We start from the raw sequence: 6,000 nt of genomic DNA, 5'->3' as shown, positions 1-6,000 counted from the left end.
AAAAAAAGAGATCCTGGAACTAAAAATCATATAATTTTCCTAGCTAAGTGTTTAGTCTGTCTTGGCATAACTACCATGAAACACTCTAATATTAACATCAGTAAATCATATTCCAAGAATATAGTAGCTAATGGTAAATGGAGCTGGAAGTTCATCACAGGCAGAGATTTTTACCAAATCAATTAAAAAGTGTCAGTTTGGGATGCCTGGGTGGCTCAGCGTTTGAGCGTCTGCCTTCTGCCCAGGGCGTGATCCTGGAGTCCAGGGATCGAGTCCCGCATCGAGCTCCCTGTATGGAGCTTCCTTCTCCCTCTGCCTGTGTCTCTGCCTCTCTCTCTCTCTGTGTCTCTCATGAATGAATAAATAAATAAAATCTTAAAAAAAAAAAAGAGTGTCAAAGTTCTGTTTTTCTAGAAACATCAAAAACTATCATAATGTGTTGAATATTGACAGTGGTTCCTGAAAAATGTTTAGAAGTTAAATTCCCTGGTTCTTTAATGTAATTGTATGTAGAATATTGTGGAGTTACTGAAGAGAATCTTCTCACATCAAAAGCAGATTTTCCCCAAATCTACCTTAGTTCCTTAAGGACCCTGACATCCTAACTAAAAGCAGGGAGAAAGGGGTGCCTGGGTGGCTCAGTTGGTTAAACATATGACTCTTGATTTCAGCTCAGGTCATGATCTCAGGATCATGGATTCAACCCCTACATCGGGCTCCATGCTCAGCAGTCTACTTGAGATTCTCTCTCTTCCTCTCCCACTGCCCCTTCCCTACTCATGCTTTCTCTCTTAATTGAAATAATTAAATAAAATCTTTAAACAAAAAGCAAAGGAGAAAATATACAGGGTCATTTCTTCTCCAGAGATTAAAATATATCAACTGAAGGCAGAATATGAGAATTTATTACTCTTCTGTAATATTTGTGTGCTAAGACATCTATCAGAGTTAGATAACAAGCTGTCATTTAATGATGCACAATACTTTTCCATGTCAGCTGGGATTAACATTCACAATTGTAAACTAGGGAGGAGCAGAGATTGTGGTCATAGGCATAGTGCAGTGTAACTGTTACAACTCCTTTGGAAACAACAGAAAACCCAACACAAACTGGCTTAAGAAAAATAATTTATTGGTTCACATAATGCAAAATTATTTTTAACAAGAAATAGTTTTTAAAAATAAATGATTACTGTTTCAATGTCTATTTTCCAGAGTCCAGTGGACTTCAAAACATTAAAACCTGACTCTGTAATTTGCTATTAGTATTATGAGTAACTGAGAAACTTTTTTTTTTTTTTTTAATGGCCAAAGAGTCATATGCTCTACCAACTGAGTCAATCAGGTGCCCCCCAAATTTTTTGTTTTTGAGAAACTCCTTTTTTACAAGTAGTAGTGTCTCTGAGGTAATTTCAGAGGTAATTCATCTACATGATAGGCTTCAAAATGATCACACCTACCCTGCAAATATAGTTCATTATCAGAACTAAATGAATTATTCTATCTGGCAATAATATTGTTAATTTTAATTACAATTCAAATTTAATGGTAATTCTACTTCAGGGACATATTACAGTTGTCTGGATCATAATTTAGTTAATTTCCTAATTGGCCTACTTAAATAGTCAAGACTGAAACAAGTACAGTATATAACATGTTATATTTCATATAGTGTTGAAAATGCTCCCATTTTTAAAAAACATTGTGTTTGATGTGCATAACAATTCAAGGAGTTCAACACAACTGGTGTAGCACCTTCAATTTTCAGGTAAGGAAACAGAGACTCAGCTATACTTTGTTGAGCAGTTGTAACTTTATTTTTTTATTTTTATTTTATTATTATTATTTTTTAATGATAGTCACAGAGAGAGAGAGAGAGGCAGAGACCCAGGCAGAGAGAGAAGCAGGCTCCATGCACCGGGAGCCCGATGTGGGATTCGATCCCGGGTCTCCAAGATCGCGCCCTGGGCCAAAGGCAGGCGCCAAACCGCTGCGCCACCCAGGGATCCCCAGTTGTAACTTTATAAACAGCACACAACTGGTAAATAGTGGAGATGGGTCCTGAATAGGCCTTTGGACTTCCAGTGGTTTCCCATTACACCAAGTGTGAAGAGTACCACTTCAGAGGGCAGGTCCTGGCCCATGTGACTTGGAGCAAATTAATCTCACCATGCCACAGTTTATCTGGAAAATGGGAGTAATAGCATGTACTTCACTGAAGATAAAAGGTGCTTATCTTGCACAGCACCTGCAACAGTGTCTGGCAAATAACAAGCCCTGTATAAATGTTAGCAATTCTACCACTATCGCCTTAACTCCTAATGAGATGGAGGTCTCATACACTTTATTAATAATACACCCAGAGGGGATCCCTGGGTCGTTCACGGTTTAGCACCTGCCTTCCGCCCAGGGCGTGATCCTGGAGTCCCGAGATCGAGTCCCAAGATCGAGTCCCAAGATCGAGTCCCGCATCGGGCTCCCTTCATGGGGCCTGCCTGTGTCTCTGCCTCTCTCTCTCATGAATACAGTCTTTAAAAAAAAATACACCCAGAGATTTTGTAAGTGTGGTTAAGAGAGCAAACTGTATTTTTTACTTCCAATATTCCCACTATTTTTGGTTTAATTATATTCCCACAGTGTCTTTATAACCAAGTAAACGTGGCAAACCTGTGTTAGAACACTTCCCTGGGATGGAGACCACCAAGACCCCGAGTTACTAAAGGAGCTGCAATCAAGGGGACACACCGATCAACGTGTGATCACTTTAACGTGGAAGATGCTGGGTGAAAGCGCCGGCGAGACCTAGCTGCAACACTGCAGACTGCAGGGTTTCAATCCTGCTGAACTGCTCCATGGTCTGTCTCCGCAGGTCTGGGCACCGGGACTGGGCAGAGCTTAGTGCAGCAGGCTAGCCTTGGCCCGTCGCCGGGACCAGGAGCCACCCCCAGTTCTAGTCACGCCGGTGCAGGCCAAACCTGGCGCCGCCTCCGCGTTCCTGACCAACCCCCGCCCGGTTTCCCCAGGGGCGTCAACCGGGCCTGGCGATCTAAAGTCTCCAACAGCGGGGGCCGGACGCTCTCCGCGCTCCCCCGTTCAGGGCAGAATAAGGGCAATTTCCCCAACAAACGCAGCCATTGCTGCCAAGTCCGGGATAAGGGGCGGGCGGAACCTCGGTCTTACCGCTTGGGCAGGAGGACCCCAAGTGGAAGGCCGAGCGGGAGGCCACCGCACGCGCTGAGCCGCAGGCCAGGCCGCGGGCCGCCCGGCGCCGGGGGTGGGGCTAGGCCGGCCCCGCCCACTGCGGCGGTTCTGACGTCACCGGCTCGGGCATCCCGGCTGTGGCGTCACTGCGTCTGGCGTCGCGGCTCCGCCGGAGTAGGCGCGGCCCGGGGAGCGCGCGGGTCAGCCGCGTCGGGTCCCGCCCGCCGGGTGGGGCGTCCGTGGACGCGCTTCCCGTCGGTTCCTCACCTGGGCGGGAGCCAGCGCTTCTTACGTCCCGGCGCTGGGCTCCGTGGAGCGCGGACACGGCGGCGTTGGACGGAGGACGTGCCCGGAATCCTGTAGGCCGCGGAGGCTCCCGTGGCCCGAGGACCTGGGCCCGGCGCTCGCCGCTGCGGTGGCGCGTCCGGCCGTGCGGCCCCCGTGCTCGGCCCACCGCAGGCCGCCGGCCGCGCGGAGGACGCCGCCGCGGGGGATGCTTCCGAAGCTGGCCGCGGCCTGGCCGTTGGCACCTGCAGTGCCCGCACGGTGGCCAGTCGCCATTTCAGCCCGAGTCTCGGCCGGGCCTTCCAGAGAATCGCTGCTGGGGTGGGTGGGGTGCGGGCGTGGAGGAGGCCTCAGGACAGTTTCTGAAGCCGACGACCTTCCCAGAGTCTGGGGGCGTCCGCAGAGAGGCGGCCCCCCAGCGCCCTCCACCCCTGGGACCCGGCTGCTGGCCGGAGCTTCCAGGAGGCCATTACCCTCCTGCTAGTAAGACTTCGCGGTGTTGCGTGGCACTTAGTGTGGCCCACCTCCGCCGCTAGGACAGCTCCCCGAGCTGAAATCCTCCTTCCATCTCCTTTTCCACGAGGCAGGCTTTAGGCTGATTAAAACACACACACACACACACACACACACACCTAGGTTCTTAAAGTTTAGTGGAGAAGCTGAGTTCAAAATTAAATTTGGAATATTTCAGGTGGCTTAAAAAATATTTGAGCAGTGTAGACATTGTGTAGTGAGGGTTGGTGCAGTTGGTAAGATAAATCTTGATACCCTATGAAAGTGTCTGTGTATCTTCAGTGGTTTTTGACAGCTGTGCAGTCACACTTGTGATTGATGAGAGCCATGTACTTTTGGACTCTTGGATCCTGCAGGGCAAGAAAATTTGACAGAATAACCTCTCATCTATTCACAAACATATATTTCCAGGAGAATATAGTGTATTATTTAGCAGTCCTATCTTTTGAAAATGCAAAAGAAAAGTGGGTACCTAACGATAGTTCTCCATTGTTGGAACTGGAACAATATTGGGAAGCTTGCCAAAGACACTTAGAAACCGCTCACTGCGCAGACCGCTGAAGCGCTGGTCTGTGACCTGAAGGCTGTGGAATGTGTGAAGTGTTCTGCATTCACACAGAAAAACGTGAAGGACGCATTTGACAAAGCACTGTTGGCTGCCTTGTAGCCCCTAGAACCGAGAAATAGCTGCAGGTGAGTACTGCTCTGAAAGTACCTCCCAGCACTTTCTGCACCATTATCATCAGACTAAAAGCAACATATAAATCAAATTAAAATTTAAGATTAACATATAAATTCAAATTTCAATTTTGCGGGGCCTGCCTGGCTCAGTTGGATGAGCGTGTGACTCTTAATCTTAGGGCTGTGAGTTTGAGCCCCACGTTGGGTGTAGAGATTACTTAAATAGATTATTTTATTTTTTTTTAAGTTTTTTTATTTATTCATGAGAGACACAGAGAAAAAGAGAGAGGCAGAAACAGGCAGAGGCAGAAGCAGGCGCCTGACGGGCTGGATCCCAGGTCTCTAGGATCACACCCTGGGCTGAAGGTGGCGCTAAACCATTCCCCACCAGGGCTGCCCAAATATTTTTAAAAATAAAATCTATTTTTGAAGTTACAGGGGGAGCTGCTCCATGTTGGTTCCCTAATGACCTTATACCGTTTGTTACTCTGTCAGCCTTACTTGACACTTTTGGCATCCAACCTGGGGCTGCTAAGGTTAGGAAGCCTTTGAAAGAAGGAGCTACTTGGGCCAGGGTAAGGGCTATCCTAAGGCTCCCTGGAATGTATACTATTGTCTAAGTGATGGACAAGAGGGGAAGATGAGCCTCTTCCCTGCTCTTGTCATACTTGTCTATAAACTGTTGTGTGTTGGGTGAAGTCATAGGAGAAGACTCTCCAGGATATGATAGTATATGTTTCCCGTTAGTGAGTATTTGGAGGCTCAGAGAGGTGTCTGAATAGTGCCTTAATTGTTCATTTGTTGAAACTGAGTGGACAGCCACTTAAATCTGAAAGTAAGTACAAACCTGTGTTTACTGTGTTTGCTTCCTCGTGCACCTTCATCTCTCCCTCCCTCTTACCCTGATCTCTACTGCTCTCAGAAAGTTCTGACCTGCACTCTCTGCCCATTGTCTTTGGGCAGCTGTAATAACCCCTGAAGTGCCTGTGTTTAACTCTTTGGTTTCTGTTTCTCTAAAAAGTATCTGAATTCAGCTGATAGGGTTTGGATGAAACTTAAAAAAGATGAAAAAGCTAATAAGTGAGTGCTCTCAGCCAATTCACTGTACCATTGTGAAAATATAATTTAAATGATATATTACTCTCTCATAGTATGGATGCATATAAATGGTTAGGGAGAAAAATGTTCTGATATCCAAAGTTTCGACTGTGTATATAATGTGTCTATTGGTTGACAAATCAAAAGTTTCTGCGTTCTGTTAGCAGATGCTTGCCAGCATGTGTGAGTAATAAACCCTTACAAAATTCTGGGCCTGCTTAC

The 6,000-nt window shown here is 46.8% G+C and overlaps 1 protein-coding gene across 6 annotated transcripts in view; it reads left to right on the top strand.

Moving 5' to 3' along the window:
* Positions 1–3,377: 3,377 nt before the first annotated feature.
* The window catches only part of KDM4C (lysine demethylase 4C), a 460,147-nt gene continuing 457,524 nt past the window's right edge, over positions 3,378–6,000 (top strand). The window contains exon 1 of one of the 6 annotated variants that reach the window (XM_072728386.1): positions 3,378–4,692. The gene's annotated coding sequence lies outside the window, so the exon portion shown is untranslated. The remainder of the gene's footprint in view (positions 4,693–6,000) is intronic. The other 5 variants (XM_072728383.1, XM_072728376.1, XM_072728385.1 and 2 more) reach the window with 5 other exon arrangements.

This window comes from Vulpes vulpes, chromosome 12 (genome assembly GCF_048418805.1).
Source record: "Vulpes vulpes isolate BD-2025 chromosome 12, VulVul3, whole genome shotgun sequence".
In the NCBI taxonomy this organism is placed as follows: domain Eukaryota; kingdom Metazoa; phylum Chordata; class Mammalia; order Carnivora; family Canidae; genus Vulpes; species Vulpes vulpes.
The sequence above is the reverse complement of the archived record's forward strand: the minus strand, read 5'-3'. Positions and strand labels throughout refer to the sequence as shown.